Source organism: Mus caroli, unplaced genomic scaffold (assembly GCF_978045245.1).
Source record: "Mus caroli unplaced genomic scaffold, Mus_caroli_1 scaffold_3, whole genome shotgun sequence".
NCBI classification, from domain to species: domain Eukaryota; kingdom Metazoa; phylum Chordata; class Mammalia; order Rodentia; family Muridae; genus Mus; species Mus caroli.
Window position 1 is genome coordinate 32315021 of NW_028227258.1, and position 20251 is coordinate 32335271.

A 20251-nucleotide genomic window follows, 5' to 3' on the forward strand; every position below is an offset into this window, starting at 1 on the left:
TAAGATAGTAAAAATAAACCTTAAAAAGAAAAGAAAGTCCATTCCTATTCTTTCTAAAGAAACTTCCTCAGCACAGCAGGCTCAGAAAGGCTGGAGAAAGTTAAAATATTGTTGACCTCTTAAAACTTTTCCAATAAAAAAAAATGTTTTTTGATAAACATTTTAACATCTTTTCGTGTACTTTTGACATGCTTTTTGTCAAAACTTGAGTCTCAGATTTCATTTGCTTCATCCGTTGAAAGACAAACCAGTTATCAGAGGAGTTCCTTTCCTTGTGAAAGTTCAGGGAAACTCCTTATTTGGACTAGGGCAGAACGGAGTCATCCAAGAGTGAAGGAAGAGACTGCCAATGAGAAACCAGGAACATAATGACACTGTTTTGATGTCATCAAAAGACAAGCTCTCCTTGTCCCCTTTCGGGGGTCGATCTCTGAATTGGAGCGCAGAGGAGAAGTAGGCGTCGCAGAGGCACGTGTATCAACATGTTTATTTGCACTTGAGGCAAGCTGGGGTTTTCCTGGTGGACGGTGCCAGAGTCAGTAACAGGACTCCCAGAAGACCTTTCCCGCAACAGTCCCTAACGGGGCGTGTCTTGGCGTGGCGTTACACAAGCACGTTCTGAGCAAGGAAGGACTTTTCTTTTCAGATTCCGGTTTCCTGAAACAGAAGCTGTTGAGGAGAAACGCTGTGTTTCCGGGAGGTTGTACCGGAATAAAGAGTCTCCGGAGTCAGACTGCTGCTCTGAAGTGGTTTTCTGAGTGAGTATCAGCTTACAAATGAGAACTTGCAGGAGGTGAGGTGCAGATGCTCGCAGCATGGGGGCGGCAGAGTTTTCTCAAAGGTGATTATGGTAGACTTGGTGCCTCCTCTGTCTCTGTTGCTTTTAAGTAACTCTTGAGCCCTTAGAAAGGTTTGTGCTTCTAGAAGTTCCTCAGAAGGGACAGGGGGCAAAAAGAGCAGAGGAAAGGCTACCTATGGTTCAGTTGTTGTGAAGAGGAGAAAAATATGAACCCTTTAATGTATATATATATATATGGATTAATAGCAATGTACTTAGTCACAAAACTTGCCAGACCTGCTAGCCTTACTGCTCACAAAATCAGTGTCTGATGAAGGCATTAAAGGATTGTGGGGATTACTTATTTGAAACTGGGTTTGGAGCACATAGGAAGCTATCAAAGACGCTGCCACTTGTATGATGGAGTCAGTAATTTCTTGACAGGGCACAGTTATGTGAATGTCACTCAGCATACTTGGGAAGTAGGGACAGAAATTCTGGGTGTGGGCAAGTCTTGGTTACAAAGAAAGCGCACATAAAAAAAATTAAATTCCTTTGGGTGTCTAGGTAAAATGGTCCTATCATTAAAAAATTGTAACATTTGAAAGTAGCACTCTAGCCTGGAAAGTCACAAATTAAAACCTCTGAAGTTGTTAGTATTTACAGTGGGTACCAGCACAAAGGCAGGACCAGATGAGCAAATTTTATGTCACAACACAATGTCACCTCCATCCTAATACTTGCTTCTTGGCATTTGAAAAAATCTTTGTGCTTCTAACACTCCTAAAAGCGACAATATTGACCTTTGCCTGATGAGACCTCATAGCTAAAACCTATTTCAAAGTTTCCTGTGTCTGTTTGTTGCTTCTGCTCAAGCCTACACATGTCTCCATGCGCCTTACTTTGCCCTCAATGTTCCTGAACATTTGAGAGCATTCGTGACTGTAGAAGCTTCAAACATGAGTCACACTGTCCCCAAAGTATAATACCCATGCTACCAATTTTACATGACACCTGCCAAGCCCTTACCACTAAAGCATTAGATTACATTTTTAGTTTAACATTCATTATACATCCCATGATTAATTCTGGAGACATGGGTTGTTATCAAGCCTGATGACCTGGGTTCAGTCCCTGGTACCTGTATGGTGGACGAAGAGATAAAATTCTCACATGTCCTCTGACCTCCATGTGGGCTGTGAAGGGTGGGGGAGGGGCAGGCAGCTGAGAACACTGCCACACACTGAATGTCTCTGATTTGAAATACTTGTACTTGAAGTATTTTGCAGTTTGGGCTGACATATACAGAATAAGATATTTTTGGCAAAGATGGTCAACTAACAAAATCCACTTATAGTTCTTCCATGGTTACTCATAACCTGAAGGTAATTTTATAGACCTATATATATCATGAGGTCAGGTATGGAGTTTTGCACTTGTGACGTTACGTCAGGGTTCAAAGAGCTTTAGAGTTCTGGATCCTTTTGGATTTCAGATTCTCAAGTTAGGAACCTTCGATCTGTAGTTGACATTTCTTGTGGCTGTCTGTCTGCACAGCAATCCCTTCATAGTTTTCACTGAAATCTACTTAACACTAGTTTGTAGACAAGGGGGGGAAGGGGAGGAATATAAACTTTGCCTGCTATGTGTGCCAACAGCACCCTAGTCAGACTCTGTCTCTACAGACCTCTGTAACCTGGACATATTCATTTGTGAGTGTTAATATTGTGTCTACATTTAATTCTCGTATCTTGAATCTCCCCTAACCCAGTTTGTCTGTTTACTGTAGAGCCACCCATTGATCCATAAGCATCCATCATCTGTCAAATGGCAAGAAAATCCTGTCAGTTCGCCATTGTGTTTCTTTCATACTAAAAAAAAAATTTAGAAATTTAGCATGGTTTATTTTTCGTCCTGTGTTGTTCCGTTAACATAGGCTGTATTTAAAGTTCAGACACTGCAGGCTGTCATTTTCCAAGGTAATGATCTCAAGATTTGCTCTCTTGACTCATGTCCTCCAATAATTATAAAGACAGGAGACACTGGGAGTGGGTACCGATGAATCATGCCTGGTGGCTATTTCGATGTGAGTTGCTGGTGATTTCAGTAACTCCTCTGTGTCCAGGTTTTCTATCCCCACTCCTTTCCTGGTGGGCAAGAGAGACAGGCATGAGGATGTTGTGCCATGGGGGTAGCTTGCCAGGGCCTCTCCGCAGCCATGAGAGAAACCCTCGACACTCTCACTTTGTGCTATATGGGCAACAGCTTTTGTCTATCGAGGAGACTGGTCACTTCGTACTCTAGCTTTCTGGGAGCACCTCTCTCGATGTATTTCCACTCAATAATATGAGAGCATTCATCATGTTATGCCCAAGCAGACGGTCTGAGTACCAACTTCATGAAGGACTTAGGGGACATAGGTACCAATGCGTACATCACTTCCTCAAGCCCCCACTGCTCTTTTCCCTTGTCTGTGTAGACAAAATTTCCTTTGGGTCTTAAGCTTTTCTGCCCCAGATTATCTCTTCACCCCATCCCCACTTACTTTTTGAATCAGATCCTGGAGTTGGCAGTTACTAAGATACACTGTAGCTCTCCATTCTAGTCTTTCTTTATTACTACTGCTACTATTATTTATTTATTATATGTAAGTACACTGTAGCTGTCTTCAGACATCCCAGAAGAGGAGAGCAGATCTCATTACAGATGGTTGTGAGCCACCATGTGGTTGCTGATATATGAACTCGGGATCTTTGGAAGAGCAGTCAGTGCTCTTAACTGCTGAGCCATCTCTCCAGTCCTCAATTTTACTCTTCCATATATATATATATATCCCTTCCTCTTCCTCTTCTTTGCCTGTTATCTGTTTGGTATTGGTGATAACACCTCTATGTTCTAGCCTACTTTTCAGAAGGGTTTAATACATGTTAAAGTTACAAAAATCATAATCAGTGCTATCAAACTGCCACTATCATTCAACTAATGCTTTGACTATGCCCAGGTGTGCATATGTGTGCTTTTGTGTGCAAATGTGTGTACTCACATGCGTGTACACACATGTCTGTAAACACTCATACACATACCCATGGAGGACAGAAGTAGAATCAAGATTTCCTACTTTGTCACTGCCCACTGGTCAATGGAATGATTCAATGTCCCCAAGTTGGCCAAAGTGGCACAGATTTCATTGCATTGCTCACAAGAATATGTCACTTAAAACCATGTTTGCCTCTTCTTTCTGGAAGTTTCCATTGAATATTGTGAACCACAATCAACTTTTGAGAAATAAAGATAAAATATAGATATTTTATATAAAATCTTTATATAAAATAAAGATAAAAAATATCAATCCATGAATAAGAAGGTTGCTGTGATCGTTGTAAGTAGAACGCATCGTTCACTGAGACATACATGTTGACCAGGTCGTATGGGTCAAACATTCAGGTCACATGGGTCAAACGTTCTACTACAAATTGCACATGCTTTATCTTGCTCAATACCAACTCAATTTTATGAGTCAGGCACTCTTATTAGTAGTGCTTGCTCAAGAACCGGAAGGGATTGCCATCCCTTCCTCCTTACTGGTCTGTAGCACCACTCAGTTCCTCATCTTCATGTTGTATACTCCGTCTGCAAGCCCCGTCACTTGCCACTACTTTGTGGGTTTTCTGTATTTGCTTCATGAGAGCTGGCATTCTCTCCAGACCAGACATTTCCCGGGATAGGAGGATTCTTTCCCTTTGAACGCTGGTCCTGGCCTTAGGCACTCACATCCTCCCCACCACCAGCAACCATGAGGGCTCTGGATTAGGATGCAAAGGATGTGTTACTGGGACAGGCCGTGTGTGTGTGTGTGTGTGTGTGTGTGTGTGTGTGTGTGTGTCGGGAGAGATGACAAGTTTTAAAGAAAATCTGAAAGAAAGAAGTTTGTACCCATCAAAGTTGTCCAAGTCCTTAACAAGGACACAAATGAGAAGCAGTAACCATCATTTCTGCACACACCTGAGCATTTTAAATCAGACTGCTTGGGTACCCTCAATCAGGGAGTATTACATCAAAGTTATACTTTATAAAACCTCACTATAACTATAACTATAGCTATTCTGAAACATAAGGATGTAAAAGATTTGTGATGCTTATTTCTTGGTGGAACCATAATTAATTTTTATTTTCTTTTTATGTCAAACTTTCCATGATAATAGTTTTTGCTCTCATAAGAATACAGTGTTTTGATTTTTTAGACTTATTTATTTTATTTTTATGTGTATAAATATTAATCTACACATAGGCATGTGTGCAACACATGTCTGGGACGGGAGGCTGTCAGAAAAGGACCTTGGGTCCCTGCAGCTGCAGTTATGGATGGTTAGAAGCTGCTGTGTGGGTGCTGGGAACTGAACATGTGTCCTCTGTAAGAGTAGCAGGTGCTCCTCACTATGGAGTCATTTCTCCAGCCCAAGAATACAATGCTTTAAAAGTCCATAGTTTTAAAAAAGGCCAAGAATCTTTATGACTCTTGAAGACTTTTATGACTTAGCCCTCTCAGAAATCTGGGAGCATTCAGTGTCTTCTCTTTCCAGGTAGCTACAGTATATGAAAACGGAAGTCAGAATAAAAAACAAGAGGAGAAAATATAACTATTATGCAATATATGGCAGAAGTTCCACAGTGTCCTAACACAGCTATCCCTCAATAACTGTGGGTAAGAAAAAGCCTTTCTGATGGGAACTGCACATTCATGAAACAAAGTATCAGACTGTGACCGAGAAGTTTGTTGTGAGCATTTTAAGTGGACCTCACTGTTCATTGAGACAAGTTTGCTGAGTAGGAGCAGTAGAACATGCAAGGATTCCTAGCCGAGTTCTTTGCACAGGGTCCAGGGTGTATCCCTTCAGGTGCTTGCATCTACTCCTTAGAGCAGCAGTGACCACATCCATGAGCAGGATACCCTGAGGCCTCCACAGAAGTACAATGTGGACATTTTAAGGATGCCATGTCTGGGGATGGAGAGACAGCTCCATGACTAAGATCACTGGCTGCCCTTCTGGAAGACCTGAGTTCAGTTCTCAGAACCCACATGGTGGCCCCACAACCATCCACTCCAGGAGATCTTGGACCTTCTGGCACACATACAAGACACTACACACGCAGGCAAAATACTCATATATAAATAAAATAATCACCAAAGAAAATATACCAATGACGTTCAAGAGAGAGGTTTGGGCTGGACATGGGAATCAGATGTTACAGGGTGGGTGTAGTGGCACATGCCTTGAATCTCAGCAGTTGAGAGGCAGAGGCAGAGGCAGGAGGATATTTGTGAGTTCAAGGTCAGTCTGATCTACATAGCAAGTTCCAGGGTAGTCAGTGCTACAAAGTAAGACTATATTCATCTCACAGAGCCCCTTATATCTGCAGCTTAACTCTCCTACTTATGTTGACCTAGTTTCCCTCCTCTGAGGCCCAGGCCATTTCTGTCCCACTTCTCAATGATCCTGACTGTTCAAAGAACCTCAAAGAACTGGGCTTAGACAGCCACCGTCCGTTTGGGATTTGTTTCTTTCGCTTAGTTCAAGACATCTATGTTTCCCCCATGCTGTAGCATGAGTGTTTCCTGTTCATGCTCACTGTATGTATGTATGTATGTATGTATGTACAGATTTGGGTTACCTGTTGATGAACTGTGGATGCATACGTTGCTGCCACCTTTTGGCTATTGCAAATACCATCAATATGAACATGAATATGCACAGCACCGTCTTTGAGACACTACTTTCAATTCTTTGGGAGTACACATTCACAAGTGGGATTGTTAGATCAGATGGTAATTCTAGGGTTCCAACTTCTCCACTTCCTCCCCAAACACTTGTGATTTTTCTCCTCATAGTGGATATCTTAATGGATGTGAGATGATAATGCATTGTGGTTTAGGTTCGGATTTCTGTAATGGTTAATGGCAATGAGGACCTTTTTTTGGTGTTCTTGTTCATTTGTGTATCTTCCATGTCTGTTTAAGGACTTACCCAGAATTTTAAAATTAGGTCATTTTTCTTGTGTGTTATTGAGCAGTAGGTGCTCTTTATATATTATGGATGTTAACTCCTTAGCAGAGATATGGCTTATAAACATCTTTCCCATTTTGCAAGTCTCCATTAGGCTGATAGTATCTTTTGACACACAGACGGTTTGAATTTTGAATTTTTTTCTTCTATTGCTTGTGCTTTTGATGTCCCATCCATGCAGTGATTTCCAAGTCCAAGGTCATGAAGCTCCACTCCTATGTTTCTTTTTTTTTCTCTAAGAGTTTTGTAATTTTAGTTCCTACTTTGCATCATTTTGAGGTAATTTTTTTGCATAAGGTAAAAGCCTAACTACATTCTTTTGCCGTGTGGTCATCCGGTTTCCCCAACATTATTTACAGAAAAGAATTGTACTTTTCTCCCTAAATGTTTGCATCACGCTTGCTGAAATCGCTTAACCACAGATATGGTGGTCTGCTCTGCAGCCTCTCCTTGGTCTGAACGTTTGTATATTGTGATTTTTTTTTTTTACTATTGCAATAGCTTTGTGGTAAGTTTTATTTATTTTTTTATTTTATGTATATAAATGTTTTGCCCACATGTCTGACTGTGCATCAAGTTCATGCAGGTGCCCCAGGAGGCCAGAAAGGGATGTCAGAGCCTCTGCAACTGGAGTGACAGACTGTTGTGAGAAGCCGTGTGGGCCTGTGCTGGGGACTGAACCAGGACATCTGAAAGGGCGGCCAGGGCTCTCACCCCGCCAGTCATCTGGCCAACCTCTATAGCAAGTTTTAAAATTAGGAAGTATGAATTTTATAATTTTATTCTTCTTTAAAAAGATTGTTTTAGCTGTTCATTCAGGGATACTTCACTTTCTATGTGAGTGTTTTGCTGGATTTTTAAAAAATTTCATAAGAATATTGGTCGTCTTCAATTAATTTTTAATGTTTTAAATTTAAGTTAACATACAAAGGGGGGTGTTTTGCTGTATCATTTTTATACACATATATCATGATACATGTTTTAGTTCATTCTTCCTCCTTTTAGTTTACTTTTTAAAAAAATAGCTGCTTTCATTATATAAGAAATTTGTGTTTACTATATATTTACATATAATATTTATAGTATCTTACATTGTGTTTGCTATTATATTTACTACATATTTATGCCATTCAAAGAACAATACAGAAGCATATTTTCAATGATTAAGCACAGAGCAGTACACAAACGGACGAATAGTGAAAGGCTTGTAGATATTTTATTTCAAATCACATGGTCTTTGTAGACTTTAGATGCTACACAAGGGAAATCAGATTGGTGACATCTCAGTTTTAGAACACAGAATTTATACTAAGAAGGAAAGAATCCAAGAGTTTTATTGAAGTATAGGCCTATATTAAGTTTGAGAAACCACAGCAATTCTAGAATTTATTTACTTACTCAACAAATATTTCCTGAGGTTTTTATACCTGGAGAACATGTATTACATAGAGTCTTTGCTTTCGGAGGAAATAAATACCAAGCAATTCTAAAATTGAATGCACACCTAAACATGTCGTGAATTTTCTCTCTCATTTGTAATGTTTTTTTATAAATCAAGGGAGTAGTTTTAGTCTCATTGAGACACCGATAAAACTAGACTTGGGACTATACCTTTAGTAGCCCAGTACTTGCCTAGCAATCATGGTGCTTAGGATCAATCCTTAGTACCACCAAATAAATGACTAAATTTAACAATACATAGTAAATAGATACGATGAAATTAAAGGTCACTGCAGAAAATCAGATCATCTCACAGACAGTGGCACAGTTAGTGGCAAGGCCAGGAGACAAGTTCAAGGTTGTCAGCTGTCAGCCCTCAGGCATCTGCTGTCAGCTTTTTACTCACTACGGGGGTTTCTCTATGCACTTAGGAGATAACTTCTGTGAAGTGAACACAAATGTCATGTTTGGCCATAGATTTCCCCCCTATTAGAGGCAATGACAAGGCTGAGAGAAAAGCTGACGGTTTCACTACATTAAGACGGAGAGAAGACACTCCACCCATTTATCCACACGCAGCCCTGCACTGAGCTTCTTCAGTGCTGGTCACAGTATTAGACACGGAGATCAGAAGAGAACCTGTAGGATGCTGCTGCATCAGCAAGAGGCGCTGTCTCCTGGGAGGAGAGTAGATTAACTTCTGGTAGAAGGTGGTGTCAAATCCTGTCACAGAGTTGGAAGCAAAGCATAGAAAGCAAATGGGCAAGGGGGTGGGGTGAATATGGGCAAGGTACAATGATAGGTGTACGAAATATCATGCTAGGGGCCGGTGAGATGGCTCAGTGGTTAAGAGCACTGGCTGCCCTTCCAGAGATCCCGAGTTCAATTCACAGCAGCCACAAGGTGGCTCATAAAAGGGATCTGATGTCCTCTTCTGGCATGCAGGTGTACATGCAGACAGAGCACTCATATGTAAATGAATAAATAAATTTTTAAAAGTTTAAGAATTATCATGCTAAAACCCATTTATTTATACTACTACTACTACTAGAAAACAGGTATCAAGGACACATTTCCAGGGCACTAAGGTCAAGTTCAATATTGCAGAACCTATACAAATGACAGGCCATGCTAAACCAGCTGATTAGAGTTGAGGAGCTTGGAATTCATTTGGTAGGCAACACACTCTTCTTTTAAGCAACAAAGTAACATTTTCTTTTTCTTTCCAAGAAGCTACCTGACAGCGCAAGAAGGATGTGCTGTGGGAGCTGGAGAGATGGTAGGAAGGACAGTTTGGGAGTTAACAGTCTACACTGGGGATTGACAGAGCCTGGCACAGGAGACATGAAGCAGGCTTGAGAGGCAAACCACATTTATGAGGTGGCGTTAGCCAGCTCCATCAGCTGTCAGGAGAGGAGAGAGAGAACAGAAACTTGGAGCGTGTTCTGAAGCACGTGAAAGCTCCCTGGAGCATTTGATAAATATATAAGGCTCTTTGCCTTATTGATGTTTTCTTTACGGACGTAGCCATTCTAAAATAGTTGTCTAATAGATACCCCTAACCCCCACATGCACACACAAATAGTTTAAGTATCCACAGATTTGGTGGCAAATTCTGTCTCCATAGATGGCATAGAGATGGCCTTTGTCCTCACCACACTGAAGCCCTATAGATTGTTGAGATAATCCATTAGTAAGTTGTTTTCCAAGACGAAGTTGTAGACAGATTAATGCGTTGTTACAAAAATGAATCCCCAGAAGATTATTGATCAGGTTAACAATATACAAGGATATTTTAATGCCTCATAAAATTTCCTCTGGGCCCTCACTTGTCTTGTAAACCACAGGAGTGGCTTGCTTTATGTATGTATGTATGTATGTATGTATGTATGTATGTATGTATGTATGTATGTATGTATGTATGTATTGATTCATTTATTTATTTTATTTTTGCTCTTTAGAGCACCCTGTTTGTTTTTGTTAATACGGAAATAGAGTTCAAGTGTATGCTGTTATGTTCCACCACTAGAGGGCGGCAGTGGTACTGTAGGAGGAATGGATTTAAGCAGCTCTGAAACTGGCTTTAAAACAGGCAGGATAATGGAGAGGGCACAAACAGCCTGCATCCTGGGTCCTACTCAGAATGGACTCTCTTTCAGTTCCAGAAATAAGCTGGCTAAAATTCCAGGTCATCTTATGAAATACCGTAGTGTACCGAAGTAGCATTTGTGGAAATTTCTGTTAATACTGACAAGGACTGAGATATTCTGAAAAATTTGCAATTTTTTCTTTTTCTATTTTTGTAGAAAAAGGTTAGAGAGTGACTTAAAATTAAGATTTTGGGTCTTGTTGGGAGTAGAAAGAAAGACTATAATAGTTGAAAAACTAGTATCTTATTTCCTTGGAACATTGCAGATGTCTTTGAAATAAAAGGGCATGTTTCCAACTTATTAACAGTAAGAGATGCATAGGAACAACCACCTTGTAGTGGTTTCCCATTGGAACCCACACTGAACAGCAATGGTGGGGTTGTCTCAGAAGTACGAGAAACTAATGCTAATATTAAGAAACACTACTACTGCCAGGTATGGTGGCGCACGCCTTTAATCCCAGCACTGGGGAGGCAGAGGCAGGCGGATCTCTGAGTTCGAGGCCAGCCTGGTCTACAGAGTGAGTGCCAGGACAGCCAGGGCTATACAGAGAAACCGTGTCTCGAAACAAAACAAAACAAAACAAAACAAAACAAAACAAAACAAACAAAACAAACAAAAGAAACACTACTACTAGGTTCATAGAAGGAAACAAGACAGATTATTCCTGGCTGTCTTAGAATATTACATTGTTGTAAGGAAGAAAAATATTTAATAGAACCGAATAATTTGCTGGTTACAGTTGAGAGAAATTTAAAAAAAAAAAAAAGAAAGAAAGAAAGAAAGAAAGGAAGAAAGGAAGGAAGGAAGCCAGTCTACTGAAGTGCTCCAAGTCAGAGTTGATGTTGAAAGTGAAGTGAAATTGAAATAGGATTCAAGGAGAAGCCATTTTTAAGTCAGTTAGGTTTTTTTTGGGGGGGGGGGATTGAGGGAACTGGGTTGCACTCCTGATCCTCATGCTTCTAACTCCTGGAGCCAAGATTACAGTCAGTGCAGTGCAATTCCCAGCTGCTGAATTTAAGGTTGTGTGTGTGTGTGTGTGTGCATGCTTCAATTCCAGAAACACATTTGCTAAAATTTAAGAAAATCTTATGAAATACCATAGTGTGACAAAGTACATTTGTGGAGATTTCTGTTAATATTGATAATATCTATCTATCTATCTATCTATCTATCTATCTATCTATCTATCTATCTATCTATCTATCTATCTATCCATCCATCCATCCATCCATCCATCCATCCATCCATCTATCTATCTATCTATCTATCTATCTATCTATCTATCTATCTATCTATCTATCTATCTTTTTGTCTGTCTGTCTATCTATCTATGAGGGAGAGAGAAAGAGAGAGAGAATGGATAAGGGGCAAATTCTTGAAAATCGGTAAGTATTGATTAATTGTTACAACAACTTTGCCAGCTTACAGAGCTGTAAAACACCCCAAGCCCCCCACCTCCCTGTGACTGTCTTCATGATTCAAGTCAGGTGTCACTAACATAACCATAGCTGGAAAACCTTTTCTTTTTTTTTTTAAATTTATTTATTTATTTATTTCAAGACAGGGTTTCTCTGTGTAGCCCTGGCTGTCCTGGCACTCACTTTGTAGACCAGGCTGGCCTTGAACTCAGAAATCCGCCTGCCTCTGCCTCCCAAGTGCTGGGACTAAAGGCGTGCGCCACCACGCCCGGCTTGGGAAACCTTTTCTTAGGCCACTCATTCAAAGCCCTGATTCCACCCCGGGCCCTAAGGTCTTGTGTTCCCTGTCTTTATGGGCATTATCTTCACCCTCCCTAATTTCCAGTCTGCTGAGTCTGCCTACATTTTGCTGACCACGTGAGTTGGTTGTGTTTTTACAGTTCCTTAGACTTGTTCTGCCCCTTTCTGTCATGTCAGTTCCTGGACCTTGGTTGACTGAGCAACTGGGACCAGGTTGGAGACAGTGCCCAGTTGGCTCTGGCTGATTTTGGATGAGCCCCAGCTGGCTTTCCAGTACACACCTTGGCTCGTTCGTTCTCCTTCTCCAATTGTGTCTAGAACATCTATTTCAATGCCCAAACCCTTTATTCCAAGCCATACTCCCTCCTGCTACCTAATGCCCAGATTTGCCTCTCTGAAGTTTAGGGTCCCTGGTTCTCTAGGAAGAACTCTTGGGTTGCCTGTAAACCAACAGACATTATTGTATCCTGCCCTCAGTCTTGGGGAGACACATGTTCTGGTTTGTATCCAAGCCCAGTTCTCACTAGTTGCTCCGGATCCTCGTGTCACTGTTTGGGTAGAAACCAAACTAGGACAGGAATAAACTTCCCATGTATTTACCACATGCAAACTCTGAGGTTCCATCTTCTGTAGACCTTAAAGGCAATTTGTAAGCCGTGTGGCCTGTAGATGGCGAGCTTGGATAATGGAAATGCTGAGCAGTGCCAACCTCCTGGAGGAGAAAGCGGGGGGGGGGGGGGGAGGGGGGTTGGAGTTTGCAAAAAGGAAGAAAAGAAAGAGAAAAAAGAAAGGAAAAGAAAGAGAAGGAGGGAGAGAGAGAGAGAGAGAGAGAGAGAGAGAGAGAGAGAGAGAGAGAGAGAGAGAGAGAGAAGAAAGACTAAAACGGGTACATTAGTAATGGTTGATTGTGGGATTGTGGTTCTACAACAAAAGGATTCCTTAGGGCACGAGGGAACCTTCTCTGAAGGGACCGTTCATCTGCCCAGGGAAGTGATTTTGCTCTGTGACACACACTGTTGAGGGTTAGGAGGAAGGGTCTGGCTGAGAGTCCACACTGGCTGTGGTGTCTGAGGCTACAGAAAGGTCTGCCAAGCAGAGACCAGAAGCAGCTTCAGCAGCAGCCTCTCCAGTATATGAACACACCAGTACTGGACAACCCAAATCCAAGCTGTGTTCCCAGGGTCCGCACCTTTTTTAGCTAGATAAATAATTATGTATGCCGGGCGCTTGCTTGGGGCTTCTGGTGAGTGTTTGTTCTTCCAACTCCCCGAGGTAACCCTTTAGAGACCAATTCTCATCCTTTATTGACATCGTTTTCTTGCTGGCTGACAGAGATTTCCCCAGTGACACACCAGGCGTTCAGCACTCCTGAGGGATCTCTTTAACACTCTCAAACAATCTATTTGCTCTATTGCTCTACTTGAGAAAAAAAATTTTTTTTTCCTCAGTTAAAAATTCTACCTCAGAGTAAGGTAGAGTTTTTACCACCCCAGGCCACAAAGAAATAGCTGTGAGTTTGGGGGGTTGGGGGGGGGGGGGGAGCCGGCACAACTTTCCAAAGTGTGCGTATCCGTGCAGTGGCCTGAGATGTTTTGTTGGTCCTTTCAGCTAGGAAAGGCCTGCAACTCCCCCAACATGATAGATGGGTGACCTTTTGCTGCATTACGAATCAGGGTCACTGTTTCCAAAGAGCCTCTTGGCTTGTGGGTCAGGTGAAGGGACATCTCTGGGCTTCCATGGTCCGTCTGCCCGGCCATTTATCACTGGGATGTAGTTATCAGCGCCCCCCCCCGACACACACACTAGACTCCCCACCAATGCGTGCTTCTGGAGTCCACACAACAGAGCCTTAGTTATCTGTCTCCTCTTTGCTTCTGTCTGGCATGCACCCTGGAAAATGCTCTGTGGGTGGAAGAATAAAGCCTCATGCTTGAATATGGTAAGAGAGGGAGTAAGGTGAAGATAATTTTAGAAGGGGGAATACAAGCCAACTGCTTATGGATAATACCCAATATATGTAATATTAGACAATATAATTCCTCAGAAATAGAAAAAATAAGATAAGTAGGGTGTGCTTAATCTAATTTATTATTTTTACCCATCACATGCTCAAGAAGCTGAGGTAGAAGTGAGTGCTTGGCGACTATTTCCCAGCATGCCGCCTGCCACCTTCATGTTTGCTTGCTTTTATCATTGTCCTTTCCTAAATTGTGAGTTTCATGTCTTCAAAGTAGAACTCTTAGCTCTCAGCATGGGTGGTTTTGGTTTGCAGGCAGCTTTTAAGTCCTGAGGGTACAGTTCACTTACGATATGGCAAACCTAGAAACTACCAGAAAAACTTGGAAATGATGCTATGTCGGAGTGGATTTGGCTCAGCAGTTAAGAGTGTGTACCGACCTTACAAATGACCCAACATCCGTTCTCAGCACCCACTTAAGACAGCACACAACAACCTGTAACTCCAGCACCAGGAGATCTGATGTCTCTGGCTTCCACAAGCACCTACACCCCTGTGCATGTACCCTGACGCATGCATACCTACGTTCACAGATGCAAATGAAATAGATACCCTTTTTAAAAGATTGGATTTTAAAATGCCATCAGTGAAAGACAGACAGGAAAGAGAGATGGTTGAAGAGGAATTTCAAGAATCAGACTCTTACTGACAACCCAAATAGAGATAATGTCCATGTCACCCCCAAGTAGTGGCCCTAGAATGGACAGTGGGGTATCTGGCATGAATATAACAGACAAGGACACAAGGACACACACACACACACACACATGCAGGACTGCAGTGTCTACCTATGGCAAGCACTCAATAAAGACTAGTTAAACAAGCTTAGTGGCAGAGCCACTAAGTGAGCAATGAGTGGTCTCGCTAAAGGCAAGGCTTATTTATTTGCTTATATAGTAGTTACGTAGGTACTGCTATAGAGGAAATAGCATGCACTATTAAAATGTACTTCAGTAAGTGCAGGAGAGACTAGTGTGGAAACTTGGGTGGCAGGGACTGGGGAGATGGCTCCGTATTTAAAGTGTTTGCTGCCCAAGTGTGAAGACCTGAATTGATATTCTCATAAATAAGCCCCACATAAATAGCATAGTGGGCACAGCCGCCCACCCATAAACCCAGCTCTCAGAAGATAGAGACAAGTCAGAGCAAGCTTACTAGCTGGACTAGCGGAATAGGTGAGCTCTGAGTTCAACTGAGAGACCCTGTTTGGATGAATAAGATGGAGAGAAGCCAGCACTCACACATCTGTATGCCCACACACATGCGTGAACGCCACACATGCATACACACAAGGGGAAAAGAAACTTGTACAGTAAGCTATTTAAGACAGAGCCAATACCCTGGGAGGGGAGGCGAACGGATCCACACAACAGGAATGATGAGACGTGTCGAGCCCTCTGACAAGCAGTTAAAAGGGAAGCATTGCTAGAGCACATGGCTCTTAGCGGCTTGCCAAGGAAGTGTGCCCATTTGTCTGAGATGCACACACCCTCTCAGAAGTTATCTCTAGCAAGAATTTACTTATCAGATACGTAGAGACGAGAAATAAGCAGTCCCGTGAACACTACATATGTGCCGCTCTGGACTACACTATAGAGTTAATGAGCATCAGTATAGCCCATGTGAAGCAGCAGACATCAGTGTGTGTGTGTGTGTGTGTGTGTGTGTGTGTGTGTGTGTGTGTGTGTGTGTGTGTGTGTGTAACTCGTGTGTGGGAACTGCATACCACTGCACGAGCAAGAAAGTGTGAACACTGGCAATAGTTCGTGATTTCACGACTGAGCGTGAGGCTGGATTTATAATTTACCGGATTGCAAGGTGTAAAGTGGGACTTTCACTCAGTGGTAGAATGTTGGGCTAACCAACATGAGGCCCTTAGTTGAAAATCCATTACACTTCCTCCACCCCCCCAGTGCGAACTCTATTAAATTTAGTCTTCTTGCCAACGAAGAGAAGGGTCTGTATACGCCTCCCCCAGCCATTCTTGTTGCCAGTCTTTCAGTCTTCTTCCCTCCAGCTTTTTTATCACTAAATCTTAGGGGTTTGTGTGTTTGGATCAGCACTGTGGGTAGTTTTCCTTTGGGGCAGAACATACAATTGCATTCATGGGTGGGAATTCCCATCACTGGGAATGTAGCCTTACTTACCATTCACTGACTGTATTAGGAAAAGCCTTTGTGCAGTATTAGTTTACCTATGGAAGGCATTTTATGTATAATCACCAGAAAAATCAGTCTAAGATTTTCTCTGATCAGAAAGCCATCTCCAGTAGGCTGTATATGTGGGCAGAAGCGGTGTCATTATGAGATTGGGTGCCATGGGAATTTAAACCAATATCAAAGAAACTACTGCGTGCCTACTAAAGTCTGGTTTGTATATGTCACTTAGTGTGATGGTGTAGAGTTACTAGTTTCACAGCTCTTCCCATTCAGAAGGGCCTCTCAGCTCCCATGCACAGCAGTTCACTGCCTGAGACCAGGAGCTATCAGGACCCACTAACAGACATCAGTGGATTTTTCTCAAGGGAAGCAGTTGTTTTTTCAAGGAAATAAGGGTTTACTCTCAACTCTTAGGGCTGTACTGGGTTACTTTACATCAGAACTTCGTTAGCTCCATATATATCCAGGCTCACCACAAACGTGTGTACACTGTATTTCCTTCCTTACAATATCTAATTGGTTTATCCTTTAAACTGAACCATCTTTGTTTGGGGGTCTTCCTCATGTGTACAAAGCTCATGGTTTATTAAACAGGTAACAGGAGCTGTGCAGTATCAGCCTTGCAATATCATTTTGGTGGGAACTCACCAAATCTATATACCTATTTCCCCCCAAATTGCATGTGAACTATCTTGCACAAAACTCATATTAACGGGTGGATTTGTAAATCTCTGGTCATTTGTTGGGCTCCTCTCTGATCCTGACACATCCTTTGTCAATGCGTAGTCTGGACTTGACACACTCCCTGCTAGCATGCTCGTTGATTTATTTTCCCCAGTGGAAGAAAAGCAAGATGCCCAGGTCCTCACATGCTAGCTAAACGATGTACAACACTGGCCAGGGGCCAATGCAGAGGCTCTAACTAGACAGGCTACCTATAATTCCACATCTGGACTTGGAAAATAAACACAGCCTAAATCTGGAACGACCACTTTGAGGTGTATTCGGCCCCAACCTCCACTTACTGACCAATCCCCTTAAAATAAGGTTCTGGGCTTGAACATACTGGGCGAGTACCTCATGAGCTACAGCCCCAGCTCTACCTCATGTCTTTAGTCTGGGTGGGTTGTGTAGAAAGGATTCCAATAATAGCTAACAGATCACTGTTTTTGTTTGTTTGTTTGTTTGTTTGTTTTCTGCTTTACATTCACCCCCTGAAAATCACCTCATAACTCCCCAAGCTACTTCCTCAGGGCTGCCCAGTGTGTCAAACGCATCGGCTCTGGAAGAAAGTAAGAGGTTTTGGATCTTCACTGTGTCCACACAAGTCGCACTTCCATCTGCCACGTGGGGACTTTTGGCTCAAGTAGACCTCAGTGGCTGCCCTTCTGTTTAAGGTGAAGCAGAAGATCCTTGTTGGTCAAACCACTCTGATTACTGTCCTGACTCTGCCGCTGCACAGCCCTGTCCGAGTTGCCTCCGGCAGCCTCCAGGCTCCAGGCTACCTCTTTGATAGCCTCTCAATTCCAAAGAGAGTCTGTCTGCAGCGCATTACAGTAACAGCATTCATCCATTCCAGACGTAAAGACTCAGCTGCCATCTTGCTTTATGGTGATGGTAGGGGTTTAAGGAATGGTAATGAAGTGCATTAGTAAAGGGCTGAAAGAAGAGACCATTATAAAAAACATCCATTCTCACATTCAGTCTCCTATGTGCGTGCGTGCGTGCACGCATGTGTGTGTGTGTGTGTGTGTGCGCGCACATGTGTGTGTTTCTTAAACATTTTACTAAATTTCTAGCATCTTGACTTCATTAACTGTGGGTCACTGCTAAGTGCAACCTGAGTGATCACAGGCACCTCTGATGGTTGATATCACTGTCTGTTTGACAGTCTCCAAAGGACCTCTGGGCATACCTGTTGAGGATTCTCTTGATTCCATTCATTGCTGTGGGAGGGCCCATCTTAACTGTAGGCAGGACCACTCCCTGGGCAGCGGATCCAGGACTGTATCCGTGGAGAGGGCAGACTGAGCCCTAGAAAGCAACCTGTTTCTTGACTGTGCGTGCAGTGTAACCCGTGGCTTCCAGCTCCTGATGCCTCAACTTCCCCACCACAACGAGTCATGCCTCAAACTTTGAGTCAGAAAACACTTTGTCTCTCAGCTTGCATTTGTGGAGTTATTTTGTCACAGAAATAGGAAAAAAATGTGTGATCTAAATATCTTGGGAATAACACATTTCTAAAACGGGAGGCAGAACTTGACATCACAGTAACTCAACAAATGACAAACGAATTCTTCATTAGATCGAAGGTTAGTTTTCTTCTTCAACCAGTTTTAATAGTCTCTCAAATTCTTCCTTAAAAATATACATATATTTCGTGAGATTTTAATTAGATTTGTATAGACCATTTTCCCCCCAATATGGTCTCATGTAGCTCAGACTGACCCTCCTTGAACATGCTGTGTAGCCCAGGATGACTCGGACCCTTCGATCCTTCTACCTGCATATCTGAGTACTGGGACTGCAGACCTGCACCACCATCCCGATTATTCAGGGCCAGCCCTGGGCTTCCTGCATGCAAGGTTATGTTCCAGCCCATGGTAGTTCTGTTTGTCTATTGTTTTATGTAGTTATTTTGTGATTGTGTCCATTCAAGCCCCTGGCTGTTGCCTGTGAGTCTCTTTCTACTGCTTTGCAATGAAGGCTGATTTTAAACTTCACTGTCCCTATTAGAGACTATGAAGCTATGACTTTTGATCTGACTATAGTTTGGTTGCCATGTTTAGTTCAGAAATGTATTGAAAAATGATAGGATGGTGTCTAGGGGGTATTGATATTTCCAACTGACTTGATTATAAAATTTTAGTTCCCTATTAATAGCATAATGCTTTTACACATGAGTCCAGATTTTTCTCCTCTTGCGAACTCATAATATTTCCTTTGAGCCTGCTATAGTATTAATTTTTTGAGCTATAGTATTAATTTTAGTAAAGTTCATTAGTTCCATATTTCAAACATAAATGCACACATAGACACACATATATTTATATAACATTCTAGGGATATACTTTAAAAATAATTTTGATTAGTGGACTATTTTATGTCTTTTTTATTGTTAAATATAACTATCCTCCAAGTCCATTTTATTTTTGAGTAACTTTTCTTGAATAGATGCTCAACTATTCATTTCTTATGCTGCGTGTGAGGAAGTTGACCGAAACACACCCTCAGGCCAGAGCCTGAGAGAACTGGAGCACTCTTGGAAACGCTGGCTGATGGCTTTCTGAGCTGCCCAGGCTCAGGAGACACACACACACACACACTCCCAGCATGGGAAGTGACTTGCTATGTGGGACTCTCTCTGGGGTGGGTGTCACTGCAGGGAGTGATTACATCTGCTAGAGAAGAGACATCTGCCTCATCGTGCCAGGCAGCTCCCATGCCCACAAGGCTGAGTTTCTGGTGCATTTCTCAAGGTACAAAGTGAGCTGAAAGAACAGTGATATAGTTATCAGTGCGCTCCTGCCTCATGGTCACCTCAGCGGAGGAGATGACAAGTGTGTACCTGACAGCAGCTCTTAGTCCTGACTGCCTTCCTGTGATCCATGGAACTTATAACGCACACGGCCATATTTAGTATACTATTGAAAAAACTATGTGCTTGAAGCTGCATATGCTTTTGGCTTATTTGTTTTCTTGAGATGTGTGTGTGTGCATATGCATGTGCATGTGTGTTCGTGTGTGCATGCCCTGGCTCTCCTAGAAGTGAGGTCTGCTGTAGAACAGGCTGGCCTCAAACTCAGAGATCAGCCTGCCTCTGCCCCCTGAGTGCCGGGATTCAATGTGACTGCCACCGCCACCCAGCAAGCTTCATGCACTTTAAAAAAATACTTGAACTTTTTCTCTCTGGAAGACACAGAT

The 20251-nt window shown here is 42.3% G+C and overlaps 1 protein-coding gene across 3 annotated transcripts in view; it reads left to right on the forward strand.

Moving 5' to 3' along the window:
- Nucleotides 1-425: 425 nt before the first annotated feature.
- The window catches only part of Alpk1 (alpha kinase 1), a 105788-nt gene continuing 85962 nt past the window's right edge, over nucleotides 426-20251 (forward strand). For all 3 annotated transcript variants that reach the window (XR_015046667.1, XM_021158235.3, XM_085835536.1), the window contains exon 1: nucleotides 426-758. The gene's annotated coding sequence lies outside the window, so the exon portion shown is untranslated. The remainder of the gene's footprint in view (nucleotides 759-20251) is intronic.